This window comes from Aotus nancymaae, unplaced genomic scaffold, assembly GCF_030222135.1.
Source record: "Aotus nancymaae isolate 86718 unplaced genomic scaffold, 86718_ANA_hifiasm-v0.15.2.pri h1tg000057l, whole genome shotgun sequence".
Lineage (NCBI taxonomy): Eukaryota > Metazoa > Chordata > Mammalia > Primates > Aotidae > Aotus > Aotus nancymaae.
In genome coordinates this window covers 51,185,222-51,212,188 of record NW_026988471.1, presented here as the reverse complement: position 1 = coordinate 51,212,188, position 26,967 = coordinate 51,185,222, and the positions used below count along the sequence as shown (strand labels likewise).

At 35.5% G+C, this 26,967-nt stretch overlaps 1 long non-coding RNA gene and 2 pseudogenes across 1 annotated transcript in view; all 3 read right to left on the bottom strand.

The window, feature by feature from the left end:
- The window catches only part of LOC135269682 (uncharacterized), a 316,193-nt gene that overhangs the window by 203,758 nt on the left and 85,468 nt on the right, over nucleotides 1-26,967 (bottom strand). The gene's annotated exons all lie outside the window — the stretch shown is intronic.
- Nucleotides 23,059-24,579, bottom strand: LOC135269707 (zinc finger protein 845-like; annotated as a pseudogene).
- LOC105734340 (zinc finger protein 813-like) lies at nucleotides 24,580-25,693 on the bottom strand (annotated as a pseudogene).

Genomic DNA, 26,967 nt, shown 5'->3' with positions numbered 1-26,967 from the left:
TTGCTTTTCACGTGGCACTAGGTCTTCCCATACATGTATACATTCAGATTTATCACTGTTTTTAATCATTTTTTAGATTCCTTTGGATGAATGAACCAATTTTTATTGTATCAGATTATTTTATTTTTTGGCACTTGCTGTATTTACTATTTTCTTGTTTTTATTTTTATAAATTGGTAACAACTGGCATTGTCATTCAATAATTTTTTTATATGTCTCTTCATGTTTTTACTCATTCCACATGGAATAGTCAAAAAGTATTTTTTTACAACAGCAATGTGATTTCTACATATGAAAAACCTTAAAATCATCAAAACTAGTTCTGAAATCATAATGTTGAGGTTCAAATTCTTATCTCATTACTTACTGTTTGTTTGACCTTAGACAAATCACATAATCACTACAAGCCTCATTTCTAATAACATCTATCATTAAGGTGGTTGTGAGAATCAAATGTATTGATTTCTGTAAAGTGCTTGGAGGATGAACTGACCTATAGTACAGAATCATTTATGGCTCTCATTATCATGGGCCAAGTGCTGGGCTAGGTGTTGGGTACGCAATCATAAACAAAACAATCACGATCCCTCCTTTCTGGAGCGTAAAACCAATTGTACTTGTTGCATCTTTAGCAACAAGTACATGTATATCTAAATGATAAATTCCCGAGCAAGGAAATGCTATGTAAAACAACTCTATAAATTAAGTGCTATTTGGTAAACATAATAAAGAGAGTAACATGATCCTTCCAGTATAACTCATTTGGTTTTTCTTTATCATTTTGTTATATAGAACCTACATACTAATGCTACATGGTCATACATGGCCAGCATTCCAGTGGTGATTCTAGTTTTAATGAGAATAACTTAATGTGGCCTGGGTTTAAAGTCATGTTGGCAGTTGATAGGGAAGAAAAAAAATATTTTTTCTCTTATATTGTAGAAATAAAACTTATTTGATAAGATTTTGAATTATTTATATAACTTTTTTCTTCTTTTTTTGAGACAGGGTCTCACTCGGTTGCCCAGGCTGGAGTGCAGTGGTACAATCATGACTTACTGCAATCTTTGCCTCCCCAGCTCAAGCAATCCTTCCACCCTGGCCTTCAGAGCAGCGGGGACAACAGGTGTGAGCCACTATACCTGGCTAATTTTTGTATTTTCTGTAGAGATAGGGTTTCACCATGTTGCTCAGGCTGGTCTTAAACCTCTGCACTCAAACCCCCCACCTGCCTCAGCCTCCCAAAGTGCTATGATCACACGTGTCAGTCACCATGCCTGGCCGCATTATTCAAAATGTATGTTGACTTCTACTGAATTTGTGTTTGGTATCTACTGAGAGGCTGTTACAGACTTTTTCCTTCTCCGTGATTTATAAACATATCAAACATTTTAAATATATTTCCTAATTTTTAATTATTCTAGGAAAATTCATACTTTGTCATAATCTTAGCTCTGTGATCCCGAGAACAATGCATGTGTCTAAAAATATATCGTTGGTATTATGTTATTGAATAATGCAATCCCTGGATGGCAGAACTCAACAAAAGCATAGAATGAGACAGGGAAGGAGAGACTAAATTTAAGGGCATATGTTCTTGAGCAGTTTCAGCTTAGTACTCAGCAAGATGAATTCTTGGTTTTGCAAGCCATGTTTGGAAACCTTAAGCAATGTGGCGTCTAGGAAAAAGGAAGGGAGAATGTAATCCCTCATTTGGTCCATCATAATGATAGCCATAAATGATTCTATATTATAGGTCAGTCCTCCAAGCACTTTACAGAAATCAATACGCTTAGTTCTCACAATTACATTAATGATAAATGTTATACAAATGAGGCTTGTAGTAATTATGTGACTTGTCTAAGTTCAAACAGACAGTAAGTGAGAAGTGTAACCACCACTCCTCCCTGTCACCCATATCTCATCAGTAAAATCCACTCCAAAGGACTGTAAGTCAGGTGTATTTTCATGTCTTAGTACCTATCACCTCCAGGTAGCCACTGAGTAATCCAGAGTCTCTGTGTGACAGTGTTCTGAAGGCACCAATGCAGAATTTATCACACAAGCTGTGACACTCCTTCAGCTATCATAATGACATTAGAGTATGAAGAGTCATCTGCATTTCAGATCAAGCATCTTGAGAGAGAGAGAGAGAGTATGTATGTGTTTGCATGTGCTTGTTGGTTGTGGGGAGGAGCAGAGGGGAAAAGTGACTGAATGATTTTACTGAAGATCAACCAGTACAATCATGTGGTGTTAGTCCTTAAATATATGTTAGATACTCTTCAAAATTTTGCCATAGTGTATTTTCTAAATTCTTTGGATTTATTTGTTATGGAAAAATATTTTAGACACTATACATTTATTCTGTATTATTTGTATTCGCCCAATATGTGTTTTAAAATATTTATAATATTTTACAATTCATTCACTGAGATACCTGAAATTCTGAAGTGCTGTCTTTTTAGGCAGTGTGATTTTTTTATAATTCTTTGGTCATTTAAAAGAAAACGTAGGCAGTACTTGCTAAGCAAGTACAGGCTAAATTTAATATGTGAAATAAAAGCACTTCTTAAAATCACTGAAAAGTTTATGCTCAAAATATTGTTTTATTCTGTATTCTACTATTTTATTTTGTTATTGTTGTATATTATGAACAAACTAGTTATGTCCAAAGAATGTAAAGGTGGTATAATGTAACTTTCCACATTTAAAAAATTAGAAAATCATATAATTATTTCAATAGATCTAGGAAGATTATAAAATTCAAATTCAACTCTTTATGATTTTTTTAAAAAAGATTCTGAATCAACTAGGAATAGAAGAAAACTTGGTTAACTGCTTAAGAGATCTACAAAAAATATTCATAATGAGGAAATTTTGAAATATTTGCTTTTAAATAAGGAATTAACAAGAAGCCTAATATCACTGCTGATGTCTGGTATGGGTACAAAATTAGCATCATGCAGTATAACTATAAAGTAGGGTTTAGTGAAGGAAAGTCACAAACAGAGGAGTGGGCTAGAAAGAATGATAAACTATCCCCTGCTCATTCTGAAGACAGCAGTGCCAGGCAGGGTGCATTTATGTGATTAAGTACTGTTAATCTTTGACTATGAGCTCATTTTTGCTTGATCTTCATGTTTACAATGCTAGATATGAGACAGGTGACTCACTTTCGGGATGTTGTCTGTGGAGAGAGTTTACAGTACAGATCAGGTGTTTTCGTCCTATGTTCTAATATAACATACACAGTAGATAATTTTCCCCTATGTAATCCAATCTACCTAGGTGACTCATTTATAGACTCTTACATAAACATTTTTAAACGAATAGATGTATGCACGCAAATATGCACAAATCTCAGGTGATGAGCCAAAATCTCCCTTCATTGCTCACAGTCAGGAAGAAGGTGTAAGTTATCCAGGCACGGTGGCTTGTTTGTGTGTAATCCCAGCTACTTGGGAAGCTTAGGCAGGAAGATCACATAAACTATGATTGTGTCACTACAGATCCTGTCTCAAAAAAAAAAAAGTAAAGTAGTAATATCAGAAAGCAGCTTCTTATTCTACTTTCTGCCCTCAAACCTGTTCTTTTGTATTCTTTTTGCAACCCAATGGAAATATCTCTGGCGGATTTCATCGTTTTCCAATCACTTGAAACTGTAACAGACCTATTATTTTTAGATATTTAACATACCTGGCTAGTAATTATTGCTTGCCCACTTTAGAAACTTAGGGAGGGCACATGTAGCATTTGTCCTATTCTTTCTCTCTCCCTGCTCAACTTCCTCTCCTCACTTATTCCTCTAACCATTCCTCACCACCTAGGACACTAGGCTTCAGCAGGGAAAAAGGATGAGACTTAGCTAGTAATACTTATACTTGTTACTTGGTGAAACGTCATGCTTCATGATAAGCATTCCAATGCTGGCTTATTTGGGGAAATACAATTGTTTTGTTTTTCTGAGAGTTCAGGGGGTACCTCCACACAGTAAAATTATTTGATGCAGATTAAAAAATGAGGTGGAATTGCACTTGATTCTACAGCTGTTCCCTCTCTCCCTTGCCCTGCTATTGCTCTTGTGTCTAGATTGTTTCCTGCCTCCAGACTTATTTAGTTGAGAGCATAGGGAAGTTTAAATTTTTCCCATGAAGATTTGATAATTTGAGTCTATAAAACAAGTTAATAGCCAGATTAACAGGAAAAAAGGCAGACAAATTTTATTAACATTCCTACAGGCATGGGAGTCGTACAAATATGAAAAACTCAACGCAATGGCCAGATGATTGATACTTTCATACTGTATTTCTCTTTTCCTTCTTCTTTATTTCTTATCTTTTTTTTTTTTTTTCTCTCACACAGGGTCATGCTCTATGGCCCAGTCAGAGTGCAGATCATAGCTTACTGTAGCCTCCACCTCTCAAGTTCAAGTGATCCTCCCACCTCAGCCTCCTGAATAGATGGGACTACAGGCAAGCACCACCACGCCCAGCTAATTTTAAATTTTTTTGTAGAGATGGGGTTTTCCTATGTTTCCCAGACTGTTTCATACCATCTTGAAGTTACAGAAAGAGTAAGGGCTTGAGGCATGGTTAAACAGGTTATGGTGGCAAGACAGGTTATGGGAGGGAGAGAGGAGGAAAAGACTAACCAGCAAAGGTGGTCTTGTTAGGTAGATAAAACCACACAGTAGCAGCCCTCAGAAAGAATAGATGAGCATCAGACTCTCAGTTAATTTTTCCTAGATTCAGACAAGAAGGAGCTTCAGAGACAGCCTATTTACATCTGTTGTTTACTTCACCTTATTTCCTCTATGGATACAAATCTCCCTCATGAAAGACAGCTTTGCGGTGCTACTTCTGTCTACAAGGCCTCAGAACATCTATCTCAGAATATGTCAAAGCAGCATATTTTGGGGTGAAATATTTTTAGTTTCCTTCAAGAGGAAGCCATCAGCCTCAATCTTTCTAAACTCTAGAGAATTGCTGTCAAGCTTTTCAAAGGATTATAGCACACACTACTTGGGTATCTGCACGAGCTGGTCTATAATTTTCTGCAGGTCATTGAATGCAGCTTGTGAGTAGGAAGGAGCTTCCCTAATTATGCTTAGGAGATCTCTTAGGGACTTCTCTTATTTGGCATAGGGCATAGGTGAGGGTGTCCCTTCCTCCCTTACTCAATGGGGATGGGAGAGAAAATATAATAGTTCTCCTCATACTTGCATATTCCTTCCAAAAACACCTACCCTAATAAATTTTCACCTGTTTTTTAAATAAGATAGAAGAGAGTGAAAAGGATAATTCAACTTTGACATCTAGTAGTATCAAATTTTTTTTTTTTTTTTTTTTTTTAGAATATGGAGTTTCATATCCATCACTGTTAATAACTTTGGGTGCAGAGACAATAGGAATCTCACATTTTATGCTGTCATTATTACACATTATTTGCAACATTCCTCACAAATCATGTGATCTGACATACTATCCTCTATTTCTTCACTATATAAAGACTCAGATCATTTCCTTTAGCAACAGAGCAATTAATACCAGCAATTAAGTACTTTCCAGGTATTAGTACTATCCTAACCACTTTTTTAGATCATCTCATGTAATCTTCAAAATTACATTATGAGGTAGATATAACAGTTATTAATATATTATCCCACTAATAGAGTGAATTGAGAGCAGATAAATTGCTTACACTCGCACAGCTATCCAGTGGCTGGGTTAATATGCAGACCCAAGACTGTTTGAATATTGGATTCATCCTCTGAAAAATAAATCACAGTACACTGTGAATGGCTTTTGGCTATATAATATTTCTTAGATCAGGTTCTCATAGGCTTGTTGTGCTTTAGGAGTTATTAATCTGATTGATCATCCATTCACTCTCTTGTAGGAATACAAGAATTTTTCAATCTCCTGGAATTTTAAACTAAAAAAAAAAAAGTATACTGTATTGTTTTCTCTCAAGTGCAGGCTAATAGATTTTATAATACTCTTAGAGGTGCATGTGATTAATCATTTCTATATTTTTCATTTCTAGCAGTAGTTTTTTCTCTAAGTTTGTACTCTTATTCCAGGAGTGTAGAAGGGTTGGAATGTTTCTCATGATTCTTATTGTATCTTCAACAATAAACATTTATGTGGCAATTCTTTTGTGTGAGACACTATACTAATTATCAGAATGCAAATAAATTCATGACATGATTTCCAGCTTTATGGAGTTCACAAATCTAGTTAAAAGTTACATGAAACCCATATATAAAGAAAAGTTAAAAGAACCCACAGTAAATTTTTATAAGAAAGGCAGTAAGTTGTTTCAGAGGTCAAGAGTTGAATTAAATCAGTATGGGCTGTCTGATGAGGAAAAACTTCCGATATAAGGACCTTTATGATTGATCATTATATAAATTAATAATGGCTTGAGAAGAAAAAAGCATTCCAGACAAAGGGAATAATGAGGTACTAAGTAGAGAGTCAGCCTTACACAAATAATCTCTGAAGAAATTATTGCATAGTCTCCATTCTTATGTAGTGAGGATGAATCTAGATAATTACGATCTAGTTTCTAAAGGCTTTAACGTGTTAAAATGTGGAATAACTCGATCTGTAGAATGAGAAGGACCGATTTAAAAACACTGAGCTAGTAGAAGATTGGGAGGAAAGAAACTAAAGAAGAAAAACAATAGAAAGCTATTTATGGTGGAGAAAATGGTTGCAACAATCTAAAATTCCTGTTTATGTCTTTGATAAGCATATCGTTATTTTCATTTAAGTTACTGCACTTTTTTTTTACCTCCCAAGGAAAAACATAGTGGTGAATTAAGCATATCCATGAGAGCCAACGAGTGATTTTAACCTCTGTGCATTCGTTTTCTGCAGTCGTTGGCGTTTAGGTAAAACTGTATGATGGGGGAAAAATAGTGATAGGATGAAAGGTATTCTCTCTGAAAGGACTGTGGACAAATGGGTTTTTAAAACTCATCCATGTGTCAACAAAATATGAATAATATGAATATTTTGGGCAACTGAAAAATTTTAAGCAATGAAAAGGCACACAGAGCAATCAGCAAGAAAAGTAAATATACCAGCTCAAGGCTATGATTTTCAACTTTCTAATTTAAATTTGATTTAAAAATTTCCAACACTCTCAATTAGACAGTTCATCTAAAAGCTACTGCAGTCCTTTAAGAAACGACAAATATTAGATCAGGCGCTATGGCTCACACCTGTAATCTCAGCACTTTGGGAGGCTGAGGAGGGCAGATCAGGAAATCAGGAGTTGAGACCAGCCTGGCCAACATGGTGAAGCCCTGTCTCTACTAAAAATACAAAAATTAGCTGGGTGTGGTGGTGGGTGCCTGTAATCGTAGCTACTTGGGAGGCTGAGGCAGGAGAACTGCTTGAAGCTGGGAGGCAGAGGTTTCAGTGAGCTGAGATCATGCCACTGCACTCCAACCTGGGGAAAGAGCAAGACTCCATCTCAAAAAAAAAAAAAAAAGGCAATTATTTCCTCATGACAAAATATACTGATAAAATTTTCTTCTTTTTATTACTCATCTTCCCATGGCTTGCTAGGCCTCGGTGAGATAGTTCTAGCTGATTTACTGAGTGAGAGAGAATCCTTTATTTTAATAAGACACTGAAGTTCAGGAATATTTGTTGTAACAGTTTTCTCTAATACCCTAACATGGCTACCCAGGAGCAACATTATATATTAATTTCTCTCTTTTCTTCCATCCCTCTTTTCCCATATGGCAAGTCATGAGAAGATGCTGCTTTCCCCCGAACTACATGACTGCCATCTCCATGCTCACTGGAGATGGTCTAGTCATTGAGCAAAGTTTCCAAAGGCACTTGCAGAAAAAAGATGGAAAACAATTATATTTGAAAAAAGTTTGTACTTTAGTAATATCCCCAGTGTGTCTTGTGTACATTAAAATTTGAAATGTGCTGCTTTAGACCTACCTTGCCCAATGTGGCAGCCAATAGTCATACGTGGTTTCAAGAATGTAAAATGTTGCTCTCAGAATTGAGATGTGCTACAAGGGTAAAATATACACCAGATTTCAAAGACTTAGCATGAAAAAATACATATATATATATAATGTCTCATTGAGATTTTTTTACTGATCAAATGATATTTTGTATATGTTGAGTTAATAAGACATGTTATCAAAATTAATTTCTCTTCCTTCTTAATGTGGTGATCATAACAACACTTAAAGTAACACATGTAGTTGCCATGATGTTTATATTGAACAATGTTTTTCTAGACCATCAAATGCACTGGAAATAAACCTTAAAGAACTTATATTTTCCTTTGAGTTTACATGTGATTTGATCGTGTTTTGGTAAGAGGAAAATAAAATTCATGTGGTCTTTGAATATAATTTATCAGATTCTGTACACCTAATATTGTGGTATATCGTACATTTTTATGCCTTATTTTATTTCAAACATTTGCTAAGCATCTATGATGATCTAGCAATTGTGATAACTATCAGGCAGACAGTGAGGAAAATAATAAGGCCCCTTTCTTGAAGTAATCTATAGTCTACCACATTTAGACAACTTAGTAAAGTGTAATGAGGGCATGTAAAGTGTAGGGTGGTAAGAGAAAAAAGAGAAGACTGAGGGTTGGAAATAGCTGATAGTCACATATCTCAGGATTATGACAGAATTGTAGCCAGGTTAATAGCAAAGAAGACAGTTGCATAAAATCAACTTTCAAATGTGCAGGTAAAGATACTCTCTCTGTGCCCAGTGAAATCTTTATATTAAAATATCTCCTGTTCTCTATTCTTGTAGAAACACCAGCCTTACCACCTACCAGAAAACTTCCAAATTTCATTATTTTTAAAAATAAAAACAAAACAGAATTGTATTTTGAGTTTTACTACATTGACGTTGGTGCATTTTTTAATGGCATGTTCTCTCAGGAAACAGAGACCCTTTATTCAGCTGCACTGGAAGTCTAGTGCCTTCAATCACTCCCTGATCGCTGATCTGCTTATTCGTGGCTCCAGTGTTCTGCACTGAACTAAACTCACAGTATGAATTATTTTTTGGTGCCTTAGGCAGAAGCATTTAAGAACTATCTGAGAGGAAAGTGTATTTCCTACAAATATTTTTATAGTTTCTATAGTATAGTTTTACAGATATAGGGTAAACCTCAATTTTAGATAAAAAGCTGATTCATTTCCTTTGTGATTAGATCACACATATTAGACTTTAGTGAGGATAACTACATTTTCTTTGATTTAGACCATATTTCCCAAAGACACATAAGCTCTTAAGATAAATGTACATAATAGTATTTTTCTTGGAACAGAAAAATACTGTTTTCTTGGAACAGCATTTGTGACTTTAATCATCACGCAGGTGACACTATACATATCCGTTTTTACACCTAGGTGGAGAGCACCTACCTTTGTGGGGAAACTTTAAGCTTGAAAATGACAGATTTATGCAACATATATGAAGGAGATATCAATATTCCATTTTAAAATAAACTTCTTTGACATGTTTTGACGTGGTTGTTAGACAATAAGTAAACAGCAGTAGCCCTCCAAAGCTGTCCTTTGTGGGAGAGATTTGCATCTGGAAAGAATCTGCACTGAGGTGCCAGATTTTCTGACTTTCTTTGTCTAGATTCAGTAAAGATTTTCAGAGCATCTGGAACATTTAAAGGTCTGAAAGAAACGTTTACTATTTGTTCTCTTTGAAGGCTGCTATCTATGAAATTTCATTTATACATCAAGAGCACCTTTGCTAGGCAAGCCTCCTCTTTCCCTGCTACCCATAACCTGTCTTGCCACTATCACCTGATTTATCTCCATAACCTGTTTTTGGCCATGCTCTGATGCCCGCAATTTTTTCTGTCACCCCAAGGCAGTATATAAGTTCCTGTACCGCTGTGAGGGGAAGGGTAATCACTGTGGTTCACAGAGGTGATTTTTCAGTGAACCTTCAGAAGGCAAAGGACAGTTTTTCTTTGGCTTCTATATAGGCATTAAACATTTTTATAAATTTGGTTTCCTAAATTTTGTGGTAGGTTTTTGGAAAACAGCTTTTCTATAAAGTTTCTTTCACTGGGCAATAAACTGCCAAGCATTCATTAGCAAATAGTGGGGGAAGAAATTAGAGATTCAGAAAATTCTAGCAAGTCTACAAGAAGTACTTTCCATTCTGGAATAAATAACAGTTATGCCTTAACTCAGTTACAGACCCGTAAGAAACCTTCGATTAGCCTACTCAGAATATTTAGCATCTCTAGGAAGAAAAGTCCTATTCCAGTGGTTACAATCAGGAGTTAAGTGCTAGGGAAATTCAGAGACTCTCCAGGAAAAAATGTCCCTGCAAATAGATTTGTGTATGTCCATGAAAAAGGGTCAGCTTTGCAATTTTCATTAACTTATACAAAATAGAGATTTAAATTTTGTGCTAAGGCATATTTATGAGCTCCCTCAAAATGGGGAGGATTTATCTTCCTGTACCTGTTCAAAAGTTCCATTTATTTTTAATTCTAATTGTTCAATTTTTTGATATCTAATTTTTAAATTGCCTCAGTGGAAGAAGTGGGGCATTTGAATGAAAAGAATACACAAAAAAAAATCTGACTCTGGCTCCTGACAAGATGAGCATAGAAAGCTGGCTTTTTTTCCCCCAGACCTTAACCTGGGAGATGCCACATTACCAAGAAATACGTTGACAGATCTCAGAACACTGAAACCCTGATGAGACCCTAAAGAGGCAGAAAGCGGTAAGTTCTGATATCATATTGGAAGAGGGCCAGAGGCACAAGGACAGAAAGAAGAAGGGTATTACTGTTGTTCCTTTTTTCTTTTCCCCACATTGGCTGATGGTATCACTGCTCACCTGTCCCATTACTTATAAAGTTTTTTTGATTGTTTGTTTGTTTGTTGTTTTAAGAATAACAAGCAAAGTAGAAGGGATGAGAAATTGATTACTAAATTGGCTATGATGAAGGACAAAAAAAGGTAAGAACAGACTGGTCGGCCTTTGTGATTGCTGTCCTTCTCGTCTTTACTCCACGTGTCCTCAGTTGTCCCAATAATTAAAACTCAGAGGAGAACTCTTTGGCTGTGAGTAATGCCCAGAGAAGTACAAAAGTCTCCTGGCTGAGAATGTGTTGAGTAAGGAAAATGGATTGAGTTGGTGTGCTCAGATTGTAACAAAAGAGCTTCTCTACGTTGAGGAAGATTTTTCATACCCACTTTCTGAATTCATCTTGGAATATAAAATTCAGAGTCTGGATGGTACCATTTTTCTGGGCTACGTATTTCCAGCTAATATAGCTGTTATTCCTAAAAGACTATTAACTCAAAGGATAAAATTAGGAAATTTTAGATGTCAAATTTTCTGTAATAACAGGAAAGGAAGAAAGAAAAAAAAGAATAGGGCAAAAGGTGTGAATAATTGGATGGACTTCCCTTCCCAAATCAAAATTAAGCGTTAGAAATATCCCAAACACAATATGAAACAGAAATAAGCAGTTAAAAGAAATAAGCAAATGAAAATATTATGTTAAAATTTAAATAGAGTAATAGTCAAAGAATAAAATGAATGATAATAAAATACCAAACCTCTCAAATAATTCTAGGTTGAGATGTTTTTATAGGTTAGTCTTTGCAAACTCTGTAAAATATATAATCCCTTTTTCTCACACATTACACAGAAAAGAGTTGTATTAGTCAGATTCTCCAGAGAAACAAACCTAATAGGATGTATATAAACATGGAAATTTATTTAAAATTGGCTTTGTAGTCCCAGCTACTCAAGAGGCTGAGGCATGAGAATCACTAGAACCTGGAAGGCAGTTTGCGATCAGCTGAGATTGCACCACTGTACTCCAGCCTGGGCAACAGAGTGAGACCGTGTCAAACAAACAAAAAAAGAATTTGGATTTGTATTAAAATACAAAATTAAAAAATAGTAAAAATGTAAAGTATATTAAAATTTATTAAGTTCCAAAATGGTTTACTCCTAGAATGCTAGCATAATACAATGTCATAAAATCTAGTAAGATAAGTTGCCACAAAAGTTCTGTAAGAAGGAACAAACTTTTTCCAATTGATACTGAAAAAATTTCAATACATCTCCAACAGCAACTTATGATAAAATAAACACTCAAAACTAAGCAACTTACATTGTTAAATTTAGCGACCAAAGGGGTGTATGTGTGTGCACATGTGCAATATATGAACTACAGCCTATTTAGAAGAAAAAACAACTCAAAACATTTCAACTAAAAAAAAAATGATGCGCATTATTACCACTACTTCTTATAATATATTGAAACTTCAAGCCAAAGCATTAAGTCAGAGGAAATAGGAAATATAGGTATAGGATCCAAATAATGATTTCTTGATTTCTTTTGCTTATAGAAGATATCAGTAACAGCATACCTAGTCCTATAAATTCAGCAGTTACCCTATCCAAAATCAAATTTCAAAAGCTGTGTTCCAAGGGTATTATTTCCAATATGGCCACATACCTCCTATCAGAACTTTCCATGATAACTAAAAACAGCAAATAAAAAATTTAAAAGACTAGAAGACACTGGAAGTAGTAGGCAGATATTGGAAGGAAGAAGGGAACTTGACACTCTTAAGAAGGAAATGGCACTGAATGAGTTTCCCTATGCTACAGCTTTTAATATAAGGGCAGGACAGAGAATTTCAATAGTAAATATATAGTTTGATGACAAGATCTTGGTTGTAGAAACAATTGCAACAGTAACTATAAAAAGAGGTGGTGAAATCCAAGAAAGAAGAGAGTAAGAAAAGGGAAGCCTCAATTCTTGATATAATTTTGCTCAAACTGTTGGTTAATCCCTGAACCATAAATGCCTGCAGAAGACTTCAAGTAACTCAGGTAAGCTTAGAAAAAACAAAGAGAAATCACAACACACAAAACCGTTTTGAGTCCCTTCTCACCATTAAACAAAAAATACTCTTTACGAGAACATAACAGAATTCTGTTGAGATTCACTAGAGGTAGCTGGCGAAATATTAAGGAAAGATACAGATTAGGGTCTCAAATCTATTGGAAGGCCAAAAGGTTTTACTGGAACAGGTCAAGGGCGGCTGGTTCATTATGTCAGGGAAAAGACAGGGATGATAAAGTCCTTTTCAGTTTCTGTTTACCCCACATCCCTATGTCTCTGTTTACTAGGTAAACTTTGTGCTGGATGGTCCTCTCAGAGGGAGATCAGAGGGGAACTACCCAACAATAGTGTTTACTCTTGGCCTGGAACCTAAAGCTTTTATTATCCCTAAAACCACTCTTTTAACCATGTTAATTATCCACAAGTGCGTTGACTTAGAACCTCTGTTATGAAATCTTTTACTGAATAAATGTGTGGATTTACAGGGGGTCTTGGTTGATTAGCTGCAGTTGCCCTCTGAAAGCAGCCAACCACCATCTCTGGCCCACTTGAATCACTGTAATGGTGTGAGAGTGCGGTTATTCATCTGACATTGAGTCAGGGTCTGCAGGACAGACCTCTGCAGGTGGTGATAAACGTCTCCGAATTCAATTTCTAAGACATATTATACACAATGTAGAGGACGCAATCCAAAATTTCTCAACAGACGTAAATCAGAAAAACATGAGTATTCACAAAAGACATGTAATCCATGAAGACAAAACCTAAGATCAATTAGATGTCGGAAGTAATATATAAGCATAGAGTGATTACTGCAAGCTACAACTTGACTAGCTCTGTGTTAATTAAACTCTGTCTACGGCAGTACTATGGTGCCAATGAACTAGTTTTGTCTGTGCAGCAAGCAGGAGGAACACGTTGGGCAGTTACACTTTCCATTTATTATCAGGAACAAGGCAAGTGTGTGCCCTCTCATGACTCCTATTCAATACCATACTAGAATTTTTAGCTAATGCAATAAAACAATAAAAGAAAATAAAACGCATACATTTTAGAAAGGAAGACAAAAAACTGTCTTCTTCTTACAAGACATTATTGTCTATGTAGAAAATCTCAAGTATTTGGCAGCATTCCTGGAATTAGTAAGTGGTTATAGTAAGGTTTCATGATACAAAGTTAATATACAGACTTAAATTGCTTTCTTACAAACCAGCAATGAAAAACCATAAAATGAAATGAAAAACACAATATATTTATATTATCAATGAAAAATAAAATACTTAGGTATAAATATCACAAAATATGTACAGAATCTAAATGAGGAAATCTATAAACATCTGATTAAAGAAATCAAGCAGACATAAATAAATTGGTTAACATTTTATGTTCACAGATAGAAAAACTCAGTATTATTAGGTTCCCAGGTTATTCCAATGTGACTTATGGATTAAATGCAATACCCATTAAAATCTCTGCAAGTTATTTTGTGGAGATCAACAACTGATTCTGATGTTTATATGGAATAGCAAAAGACCTAAAATAGCAAAAATAATATTGAAGACCAACAAAGATATACGACTGATCCTGACTCTAAGACTTAATATAAAACTACAGTAATCAAGATAGTATGGTATTCATAAAATAATAGACATATTATTGCATCAGTGGAACAGAAGAGAGAGTCCGGAAATAGAGTCACACAAATTCAGTCAATTGATCTTTGACAAAGGAGCAAAGGCAATACAAAGGATAAAAGACAAGCACTTCAACAAATGGTGTGAAACAATTGAACATTCTCATGCTAAAATTTGAAGGTAGACAGAGATCCAATAGCTTCCACAAAACTTAACTAAATATGAGTCAGAGATGTCAATATAAAACTTAACATTATCAAACTTTTAGAAGTCCCTTTTAAGTAAATAAAAAGACAAATTATGGATGGAAAGACAATTTTTCAAAATGTTTATCTAATAAGAAACTTGCATCCCAAATATAAAAGACTTTTTAAAAGTTAATAAGAAAACACACAACTCAATTTAAAAAATGGGCAAATGATCTAAACAAACACTTCAACAAAGAAGATATAAAACGTCAAATAAGCATATTAAGAAATGCTCAACATCATATATAAATAAGAAATTGCAAATTAAAACAATAATGTGGGAGCATTATACACTAGTGAGAATGTGGAGCAACAGGAATTCCTATTCATTGCTGATAGGAATGAAAAGTCATACAGCCACTTAAAGAGTTTGGCAGTTTCTCACAAGACTAAATACACTCATCATACAATTCAGCAGTCATGATGTTAAAGTACTTTCTTTAGATTAAAACACATTTTTCCCTATACCTATGACTGCTGAATTGTTATTTAGATTATGAATTTTTGAAAATCAATGAGAAAATTGAAGGAAATCATTTAGAAAACAGGTAACTGATATGCTTTTATTGCAAAAAGAAATTTTCATGTCCAGAATATATGTTATAAAGCTCTTAGATATTTTTTAATAAGCAGAGAAATGCAAATTAAAATAACGAGACAGGTATTTTGCCCATCCAAATGGCAAACAACAGAAAATCTGATGTTAGAGAGGCTGAGTACAATTGTGAACCCTCATGTACTGCTGGTGGGATTGTTGATTTAGATAGCCACCAAGAAAACAATCATTCACTTGTTAGTGAAATTGAGCACATTTATGTTCTAGACATCAGTAATCTCAACATAGATTAATAGATTGAGAGATATAGATCAATATTTCAAAAAACGTATTGTATTATTCCATTCTCACACTGCTAATGAAGACATATGTGAGACTGAGTAACTTATAAAGAAAACAGGTTTAATTAACTCAGTTCAGCCTGGCTGGAAAGGCCTTCAGAATCTTACAATGATGGTGGAAGGGGAAGCAAACACATCCTTCTTCACATAATGGCAGGAAGGAGAAGTGCCAGGTGAAACAGGAAACGCCCCTTATAAAACCATCAGATCTCACCAGAACTCACTGAATATAACAAGAACAGAATGGAGGTAAACACTCTCATGATTCAATTACCTTCTGCCAGGTCCCTCCCACAACATATGAGGATTATGAGGACTACAATTCAAGATGAGAAACGGGCGGGGGACAGAGCCAAACCACATCATTCTACCCCTGGCTCTTCCCAAATCTCATATCCACACATAGCAAAACACCATCATGCTTTTCAAACAGTCCATCAAAGTCTTAGCTCATTCCAGCATTAATCCAAAAGTCCAAGTCCAAAGTCACATCTGGGACAAGACAAGTCCCTTCTGCCTATGAGAGTGTAAAAGAAAAAGCAAGTTAGTTACTTCTTAGATACAGTGGAGATACAGGCGTCGGGTAAATATACCCATTTCAAATGGGAGAAATTGGCCAAAACAAAGGAGCTACAGTCCCCATTCAATTCCAAAATCCAACAGAGCAGTCAATCTTAAAGCTCTGAAATAATCTCCTTTGATTCCATGTCTCACATCCAGGTCATGCTGATGTAAGAGGTGGGTTCCCATGGACTTCAGCAGCTCTGTCTTCCTGACTGCTATCACAGGCTGGAATTGAGTGTCTGTAGCTTTTTCAGGTACATTGTGCCAGCTGTCAGTGAATCTACCATTCTGGGGTCTGGAGGACAGTGGCCCTCTTCTCAGAGCTCTACTAGGCAGTGTCCTAGTGGAAACTCTGTGGGGGCTCCAACCCTGCATTTTGTTTCCACACTACCCTAGCAGAGGTTCTTCATGAGGGCCCTGCCCTTACAGCAGGCTTTTGCCTGGACATCCAGGCATTTCTGTACATCCTTTTAAATCTAGGAAGAGGTTCCCAATTCTCAATTTTTGACTTCTGTGCACCCACAGGCTCAACACCACATGGAAGCTGCCAAGGCTTAGAGCTTGCACCCTCTGATGCCATGGCCCCAGGTATACCTTGGCCCCTTTAGCCATGGCTGGATGGCAAGGCACCAAGCCTTGAGATGGCACAAAACACCAAGGCCATGGACTACGCCCACAAAACCATTATTTCCTCCTAGGTCTCTGGGTCTGTGATGGGAGGGGCTGCTGCAAAGACCTCTGACATGTCCTGGAGACATTTTTCACCATTGTCATGGCGATTATTTGGCTCCTCATTACCTACGCAAATTTCTGCAGCAGACTTGAATTTCTCCTCAGAAAAAGGGTTTTCCTTTTCTATCACATCCTCAGGCTGCAAATTTCCAAACATTTATGCTCTGCTTTCCTTCTAAACATAAGTTCCAATTCCAAACCATCTCTTTGTGAATGAATAAAACTAAATGCCTTCAAGAGCACCCAAGTCAATTTTTGGATGCTTTGCTGCTTAGACATTTCTTCCCTCAGATACCCTAAATCATCTATCTCATGTTCAAAGTGCTACAGATCTCTAGGGCAGGGACAAAATGCTGCCAGTCTCTTTGCTAAAGCATACAATTATAAAGAGTCACCTTTGCTGCAGTTCCCAACAAGTTCTTCATTTCCAATCTGTGACACCTCAGCCTGGACTTTATTGTCCATATCATTATTAGCATTTTGGTCAAAACCATTTAACAAGTATCTACAAAGTTCCAAACTTTCCCACATTTTCCTGTCCTCTGAGCCATCCAAGCCTCTAGGAAGTTTCAAACTTTCCCACATTTTCCTATCTTCTTGTGAGCCTTCCAAATTTTTCCACCTTCTGCCTGTTACCCAGTCTTAAAGTCGTTCCACATTTTTGGCTATCTTTATAGCAGCGCCCCACTCCCAATACCAATTTACTGTATTAGTCCATTATCACAGTGCTAAGGAAAACATACCTGAGACTGGATAATTTATAAAGAAAAGAGGTGTAACTGACTCGACTGTTTAGCATGACTGGGGATGCCTCAGAAAACTTACAATCATGGTGGAAGGGGAAGAAAATACATATTTCTTCACATGGTGGCAGCAAAGAGAAGTGCAGAGTGAGGGGAGAAAGTCCATTATAAAACCATTAGCTCTTGTGAGAACTCTCACTATCACAACAACAGCATGGAAGCATCCTCATGATTCAATTACCTTCCATCGGGTCCCTCCCATGACAGGTGGGGATTACAGAAGCTACAATTCAAGGTGAGATTTGGGTAAGGACACAGCCTGAGGAATATGTGTAATTGGACACTATACAGCAATCAGTTTTAATATACTGATGTTAATGTTTTAACATAGGTCTAGCAATAATAAAACAAATATTTAACATAGAAGATATTAAAAACACAGTGTTGATTAAAAACACCATTTTTAAAAATGCATGCAGAGAAGAAAGATCTTTTCAAGAAAAATATATTTCTAAGAAATGTATTAATATATTTGAGCAGTGAAGGGATTGTAACAGCAGTGACATTGAGAGGTGAAGGAGAAATACAATAAAATAAAACAAGATATTGAGGTGTGTGGTAAACAAATTCATGCATTTACTTTTCTACTCAATAGTTATTTAATGAATGCCTTTCTAGGATCAAGCAGTGTTGTAGGCACTAGTAATACAGCTCTGAACAAACAAGCAAAAAACCTGAAAAGACAAAAATATACATGTATATAGACTGTCCAATTAAAAAAAAATGGTTCCAAGACTAGAACATGAACTTTACAAAACAACATTTACCCTAAATTGCCAATATATATGTACTTAACTTATTATTCTTTTTTTTTTTTTCCCCAAGGCGGAGTCTTGCTCTGTCACCCAGGCTGGTGATCAGTGGCATGATCTCGGCTCACTGCCACCTTCGTCTCATGGGTTCAAGTGATTCTCCTGCCTCAGCCTCCTGAGTAGCTGAGATTACAGGCATGTGCCACCATGCTCGGCTAATTTTTGTATTCTTAGTAGAGATGGGGTTTCACCATATTGGTCACGCTTGGTCTTAAACTCTTGACCTCGTTATCCATCCGCCTCTGCCTCCTAAAATGCTGGGATTACAGGCATGAGCCACTGGCCCAACTTATTATTCTTTATGGGAAATGCAAATTAAAAACACAAAGAACTACTACTACACCCCAACTAAAATGACTACACTTTTAACAGCAATTGACAATACCAAGTATTGATGGGGCAATAGATAGATTTCTTTTATATCGCTGGGGAGTATGTAAATATAACAGTTTGCACTAAAATTCAGTAATGCTTACACTATGATCCAATAATTAAACTCCTAGGTATATACCTAAGATACATGCATGAGTTTGTCCAGCAAACGACTTAAAAAGGACTGTTCATAGCAGCTTTATTCATAAAAGCACCATCTAGAAACAACCAAATGCCATCAACAGGAGAAAGGTTAAACAAATAGTGGTTCACTCTCATAAAACAGCAGTATTCACTCAATGAAACACTACAAAACAATTAAAAGAAAAAAAGGAAGAACAAATACTGGTGCCTGAAACAACATGTTCTATTTCATCAATAACATATTGACTGAAATAAGCCAGACAAATAGAACACAAACTGTATGATCTCAGTTATATGAATTTCGAGAAGCAACGAAGCTAGTAGCTATTCATAGAAGTCACATTAGTGATTACCTCTGAGGGAAAATGAACTGGCAAGGGTCACAGTGGAAATTTATGAAGTGCTGGAAATATTCTACATTTGCTTGGGGTACTTACATGTGTTTGCATATGCATAATCATTAGGTACACAGTAAAAATTCATATAGTTCATAGACTTAATTATATATTATATAAATTTGATATATTTATATTAATGTATAATTAAAATTATTAATACATCAAATAATCTATATTTATTATATATTACATATATATATATGGGACAGAAAGAAAGGAGAGAGGTATTAGAGTGTCACTATTTCATGAATTAGTCCTAGAAATGAAAAGTAGGTGTACATTAATGTAATTATTCACCAGATATTCCCTCTAATTTGTTCTTAAAAATATATCAAATTTCTCCATGATAAGTACATTTAGATGATTTTTTCTAATGTTCTTGGGAAGGTTTGATGGTGTAGCAGGTTTTTTACTCCATAAGAAACATCAGAAAGATTTTTATGTGTTGGGTTATATACAAAGATGAGGGTATACAAAAATAATACCAAAGGGGTAAAGTAGAAAACCTATGAAAAGAAGAAACTCCAAAAATATTAAAATTTGTGCATCAGTTGTGGGTTAGGTCATTGTTAATCACCTTAGCATAATTTCCTTTTAGTTTTGTTAGAAATTAGTTTGTAGCTTTTTAGAACTATTCTGTGGACAATCAATAGTAATAATGATACCACTAAAAATAGCAGAAAAATTCAAACGCCTTTAAATAAATTAATTGAGACTTTGTGAGAGGATTCTACCCGGAAAACTAAAAATGTTATTGATAAAAATTAAGCAACACCTATGTAAATCAGATTATCCAGTGATTATTTATTGGAAGAGTCAATATTGCATTCCAAGCCTCATTAATTGATCTCTAGAAAAGCACAATCCCAATAAAAATCTCTGCAGATTTTTTGTTGCATAGAAATTGATAAGTTGGTTCTAAAATATATAAGGAAATATAAAGCCAAGCACAGCAAGTCAGTTTTGAAGAACAAAGGTAGATAACTTACACTGCCATATATTAAGATCAACTGTAAAGCCACAGGAATGAAAACAGTTTACTATTAATACAAGGTTAAATGAATTAAGCCTTGGAACAGAGATTATAGAAACAGACTCATGCATGTATATATATTTGATTTAATTTTAAAAAGTAAAATTAAGGACAAACTTTTAATATATGGTGCTGGGCTGAATAGAAATTCATAAAGAAAAAAATAGCTGTCTGGACTACTTCACATCATACACAAAAATAATTTCTTACTAGATTTTCCATTCAAATGTAAAATATAAACCATAAAGCTTTTAAAAGAGAGCATAAGAGAAGGTCTTGTTAAATTTAAAGTAAGCAGAGCTTTCATCAATAGGATGCATAAAAGTGTTATCCATGACAGAAAAAAAAATGATAAAGAGGACAGTGTTAAAATGAAGGAATCTTGTTCATCATAGATTCCATTAATATAATAAAAGAGCAAGCTGCAGACCGAGAGACGATATTTTCATTACATGTATTTGTAATTCCTATACCAGGAATTAAAGTTATTCTATAAGTCTTATAAATCAATAAGAACAGAAAGCAAGTCTAGTAGATAAATAGACAAAAGTATTCATAAAACAATTAACAATGCACAATTTTCAGAATGAAGAGGAGATAGGTCCCATTTCCAACTATATATTTACACTGAAGTGTTAATGATGTATTTAAATTCTCTGATCATCTGGCACCGTACTCTATGACTTTAGACAGTATGTTTCTCCTACAAATATAAAATGATTTGCTGAGATGCTAGTCTTCTCAACACCCTGCTCAGTAGCTGCTTTTATTTTTGGTCTTGGGGTTCCCTGTCTTCCTCTTGTCTAATATTCCTTACCTCTTTCTCTTCCTCTTTGCATATAAACATTTAAAAAATAAAAACAAGTATTCGCAGAACTATTTCTATATATCTTATATAGTATTCATTTTTAAATAGTAATTCTTTTCGTACTTCCTTGTACAATTGAAGAATTCCTTGTACAACTGTACAATTGTCTCCTAGCCCCAGAGCTTGCAAAAAGTAAAGAGATGGAGTTCCTTCTGATTCTACAAACCTTGAAATACTGATGTCCTTCCCCTGATACAAATCATACCATTGATATACACTGACTGTAAAATAAGAATTCACTGTTTAACACTTTACATATATAATCTTCTTTAATTTACATAAGAATCCAGTTAGTTAAGTACAAACCTTATCCCCTTTCATGTGATAGGAAACAGAAAATTTGCTTGAGAAATAAGATCTCACTTATCTTTCTCTCCTGTCATTCCATGTAATACAGGCATACCTTGAAGATACAGTGGTTTGGTTGCAGACCATCTCAATAAAGCAAATATTGCAACAAAACACATCACAAAAATGTTTTGGTTTCCCAGTGCATATAAAAGTTAAATGTATTTTACACTGTAATCTATTAAGTGTAATCTATTAAGCAAAAACATTAGGTCTAAAAAACATATATTAAGGTATATATACATATATTAAGGTATATATATATTAAGGTATATATAATAAGGTGTGTGTGTGTGTGTGTATATATATATACCTTAATTAAAAAATAATTTATTGCTAAAATATGCTAATGATTATCTGAGCCTCCAGTGAGTCAAATTACTTCTGCTGCTGGAAGGTCTTGGTTTGATGTTGATGAATGCTGACTGATGAAAGATGGAGTGGCTGTGGCAGTTGCTTAAAATAAGAAAACAATGAAGTTTGCTGCATCTATTGACCCTTCCTTTCTTGTTTTTAGAAAGAAGTAAAATTATATTTGTTTGTAGATGACATCATCTTGTATAGAAAATTACAAAGAGTCAACCAAAATACTACTGGAACTAATAAACACATTCAGCGTATTTGCAGAATACAGTATCAGCACCAAAAATTAGTTGGATTTCCAGACATCAACAATAAACAACTTTAAAAGAAAATTAAGAACACAATTTCATTTGCTAGAGAACTTAAACTAAGAAATACTTAAGAAGAAAGGTAAAAAGGTGAGAAGTTTATACTCTGAAATCTATAAACATTGACCAAAATAATTACAAACATATATCAATTGAGATACAACCCATGTTGATGAATTGGAAAATATTGTTAAATGATTATATAACCCAATGTGATTTAGATTCAACATACTACCCATAAAAATTCCTATCAGTTTTTGTTAAAAAAAAAAAAAAAAAAAAAAATCCCAGGTAAAGTGGCTCATGTCTGTTGGCCAGACTAGTCTCAAACTCCTGACCTAAGTGATCTACCCACCCTGGCCTCCCAAAGTACTGAGATTCCAAAGTCAGCCACCGCACCTGGCCCAATCCTTTTAATATAAACACTTTAATGTCAATACTTGAACTCAATGTTAAGTCAACTGAAACCTCAAGTTGAAGCTGAATTGAGTCCACTGTCAATGCTTGATGGTTTGCTATACTCACTGCATTTGGAACAATTATTTCAAGAATGATTTTTCTGATGTTCTGCAAGGAGTGAACTCTGGCTGAAGACCTTGCCAGACTTACGATATTTCTAAGATTTCTGTCCAGTATGGATTCTCTTATGTCTAATGAGGTGTGAAATGTAAAGGCTTTTCCAGAATTATCACACATTTGAGGTTTCTCTCCTGTATAAATTCTTCTATGTTTTCTGTAAGATGAAGCTTGACTGAAGATTTTGCCACAATCATCACATTTGTAAAGTTTCTCTCCAGTATGAGTTCACTGACAAACTGCAAGGTATGAATGATGTCTGAAAATTTTGCCACATTTATTACACTTTTAAGATAGCTCTTCATTATGGATTCTCCAATGATTTGCAATGGTTGCAGCATTACTGAAGACTTTTTGACAATCATTACATTAGTAAACTTCCCCTATACCATGGATTGCTTGATAGTGAATAAGTGTTGACTGCCCACTAAAGGCTTTGCCACACTCATAACACTTGGAAGGTTTCTCTCTAGTGTGAATTCTAATATGTTGTGCCAGGTATGAATCACAACTGAAACCCTTGTCACAAACCTTACATTTCTATGGTTTCTCTCCAGTATGAATTTTTCTGTCTTTCAAGGTGTGATTTGAAAATGAAAACTTTGTCACATTCTTCACATTTGTAAGGTTTCTTTCCGGTATGAAGTCTACGATGACGTGCAAGGTTTGATTGTTGATTAAAAACCTTGCCACATTCATTACACTTGCAAGATTTTACTCCAGTATGAAGTCTATGATGACATGCAAGGTTTGATTTTTGAGTAAAATCTTTTCCACATTCATTACACTTACACATTTTCTCTCCAGATGAATTGCCTTATGAATTACAAGAGCTGAATTTTGACCAAAGGTCTTGCCACACTCATTACACCTGTAAGGTTTCTCTCCAGTATGACGTCTACAATGGAATACAAAGGATGACATCTGACTGAAGGTCTTGGCACACTCATTACACTTGTAATGTTTCTCTCCAGTATGAAGTCTATGATGGCATACAAGATGTGACATCTGATGAAAGGTCTTGCCACACTCATTACACTTGTAAGGCTTCTCTCCAGTATGACTTCGCCCATGAACTGCAAGGTATGAATGATGTCGGAAAACTTTGCTGCATTTATTACACTTGTAAGATCTCTCTTCATTATGGATTCTCCAATGATTTGCAATGGTTGTAGTGTTACTGAAGACTGTGACAATCACTACATTTGTAAAGCTTCCCCATACCATGGACTGCTTGATGGTCAATCAGTGTTGACTGCCCACTAAAGGCTTTGCCACACTCATTACACTTGTAAGGCTTCTCTCCGGTGTGAATTCTGGTATGTCATGCCAGGTATGAATCACATCCGAAAGCCTTGCCACCAATCTTACATTTGTATGGTTTCTCTCCAGTACAAATTTTCCTATGTCTTTCAAGGTGTGATTTGTGACTGAAAACTTTGTCACATTCTTCACATTTTTAAGGTTTCTCTCCAGTATGAAATCTACGATGACATGCAAGGTGTGCTTTTTGATTAAAAACCTTGCCACCCTCATTACACTTGTAAGGTTTCTCTCCAGTTTATGAATTGTCTTATGAATTACAAGGGCTGAATTGTGATGTAAGGTCTTGCCACACTTGTAAGGTTTCTCTTCAGTATGAAGTCTACGATGGACTATAAGGCATGACATCTGACTCAAGGTCTTGCCACACTCATTACACTTGTAAGGTTTCTCTGCAATATGAATTGCCTTATGAATTACAAGGTCTGAATTTCGACTGAAGGTCTTGCCACACTCATTACACTTGTAAGGTTTCTCTCCAGTATGAAGTCCAAGACAGCATGTAAAGGATAAGTTCTGACTGAAAGTCTTGCCACACTCATTACACTTGAAAGGTTTCTCACAAGTGTGACATCTATGATGGCATACAAGGTATATCTTCTGATTGAATATTTTGCCACATACATCACACTTATATTGTTTCTCTCCTAAATGGATTATCTGATGTTTCCTTAAGAGAGAGCTACAGTTAAAGACTTTGTCACACTCATTACATTGAAAAGATTTTTCTCTCATGTGTACTTCCTGTTTTTGTGTAAGGAAGAATGGAGCAAATTATTTCCAAAGTTATTAGAAATATTTGTTTCAGGCCTACAAGAAATTATTTGGGATACTGAAACTGAGGAAGCATCATTGATAGGCTTCTCACCTTATTACCAGTTTTCACTTCAGTCTGAAATATGTACTGCTCAGGCAGATAGGAATGAAAACTTAATCCAAGCTGATTAAGGTTGGATTTAATAGGCTTGTTTCCAGCATGCCTTTGATCATATTGGTCTGTACTACCAGTCAACTTTTTTATTTTTGCCATGGGTGCTTCATGGCTCTTTCTGTCATCTTCTTGTCACTGAAACTCAAAGTCATGAATATTTTTCTCAATTTCCTTGAAGCAGTATGATGACTTTCATGTTTTTCCAATGTCCCTGTGTGGAACACTACTGTATTACCTTGTCCCGTTGACAAGAACTTCTTCACACATTTAGAAGAGAGATCCAGGGAGACCAGGTTTCTGTAATTCTCCAACATTGCGTCCCTGTATAAAGTCCTCTGAGCAGGGTCCAGGATTTCCACTCCTCCTGAGAGAATTCTATGGCCACATCCCTGAATGTCAACAGACCCTGAGGAAGAGCCATCCTGACTCCTTTGCTCTCCTCTTCCTCTTCCAGGTTTCTTTCTCACGTATCAAGAGTCTTTAGAAGTCAATCGCGAAGCGGTGTTACCTTCATTCTAAGCATCTGCTTCCGGGTTTTTGACTCTTCCTTTCATAAATGATTTCTTTGTAGTACGTGATACTGTTTGATAGCATTTTACTCGTAGTACATACAGAACTTTCATAATTGAGATATGTCCTTTCAACTTCTGCTACTACTTTATCAGTTGAGCAGCAACTGTTATTCTAAACATTTGGTTGCCATTTCAACAATGCTAAAAACATCTTTATCAGGAATAGATTTCTTCTCAAGAAACCTGATTTCTTGTCTTATTTGTAAAAAAACAACATCTCATTTGTTCAATTTTTATCATGAAATCGAAGGAATTCAGTACTATCTTTAGGCTTCACTTTTTTTTTTTTTTTGAGACGGAGTTTCGCTCTTGTTACCCAGGCTGGAGTGCAATGGCGTGATCTGGGCTCACCGCAACCTCCGCCTCCTGGGTTCAGGCAATTCTCCTGCCTCAGCCTCCTGAGTAGCTGGGATTAAAGGCACGTGCCACCGTGCCCAGCTAGTTTTTTTGTATTTTTAGTAGAGACGGGGTTTCACCGTGTTGACCAGGATGGTCTCGATCTCTTGACCTCGTGATCCATCCGCCTCGGCCTCCCAAAGTGCTGGGATTACAGGCTTGAGCCACCGCGCCCAGCCTAGGCTTCACTTCTAATTCTAGTTCTCTTGTTATTTCTACCACATAGGCAGTTATTTGCTCCACTGATGTCTTGCACTCCTCAAAGTCATCCAAGAGGATTGAAATCTTCTTCTAAATTGCTGGTAATGATATTTTAACCACTTGCATAATATCAGTTATATTCTTAATGGCATCTACAATGATAAATCCTTTCAAAAAATTATCAATTGAATGCCCAGATTCATCAGAGAAATATGTGGCAGCTATAGTCTTATGAAGTGTATTTCTTAAATAATAAGACTTGAAAGTCAAAATTACTCCTTAATCCATGGACTGCAGAATGGATTATTTGTCTGCAGGAATGAAAACAACATTAATCTTTTTGCTTTATCAGAGCTCTTGAGTGACTAATGCATTGTCAACATGCAGTACTGTTTAAAAGGAACCTTATTTCTGAGCAGTAGGTCTCAACAGTAGGTTTTAAATATTCATTAAACCACACTGTAAAGAGGTGCTGTCATTCATGCTTTATTGTTTTATTTATAGAGCACGAGCAGAATAGGTTTCG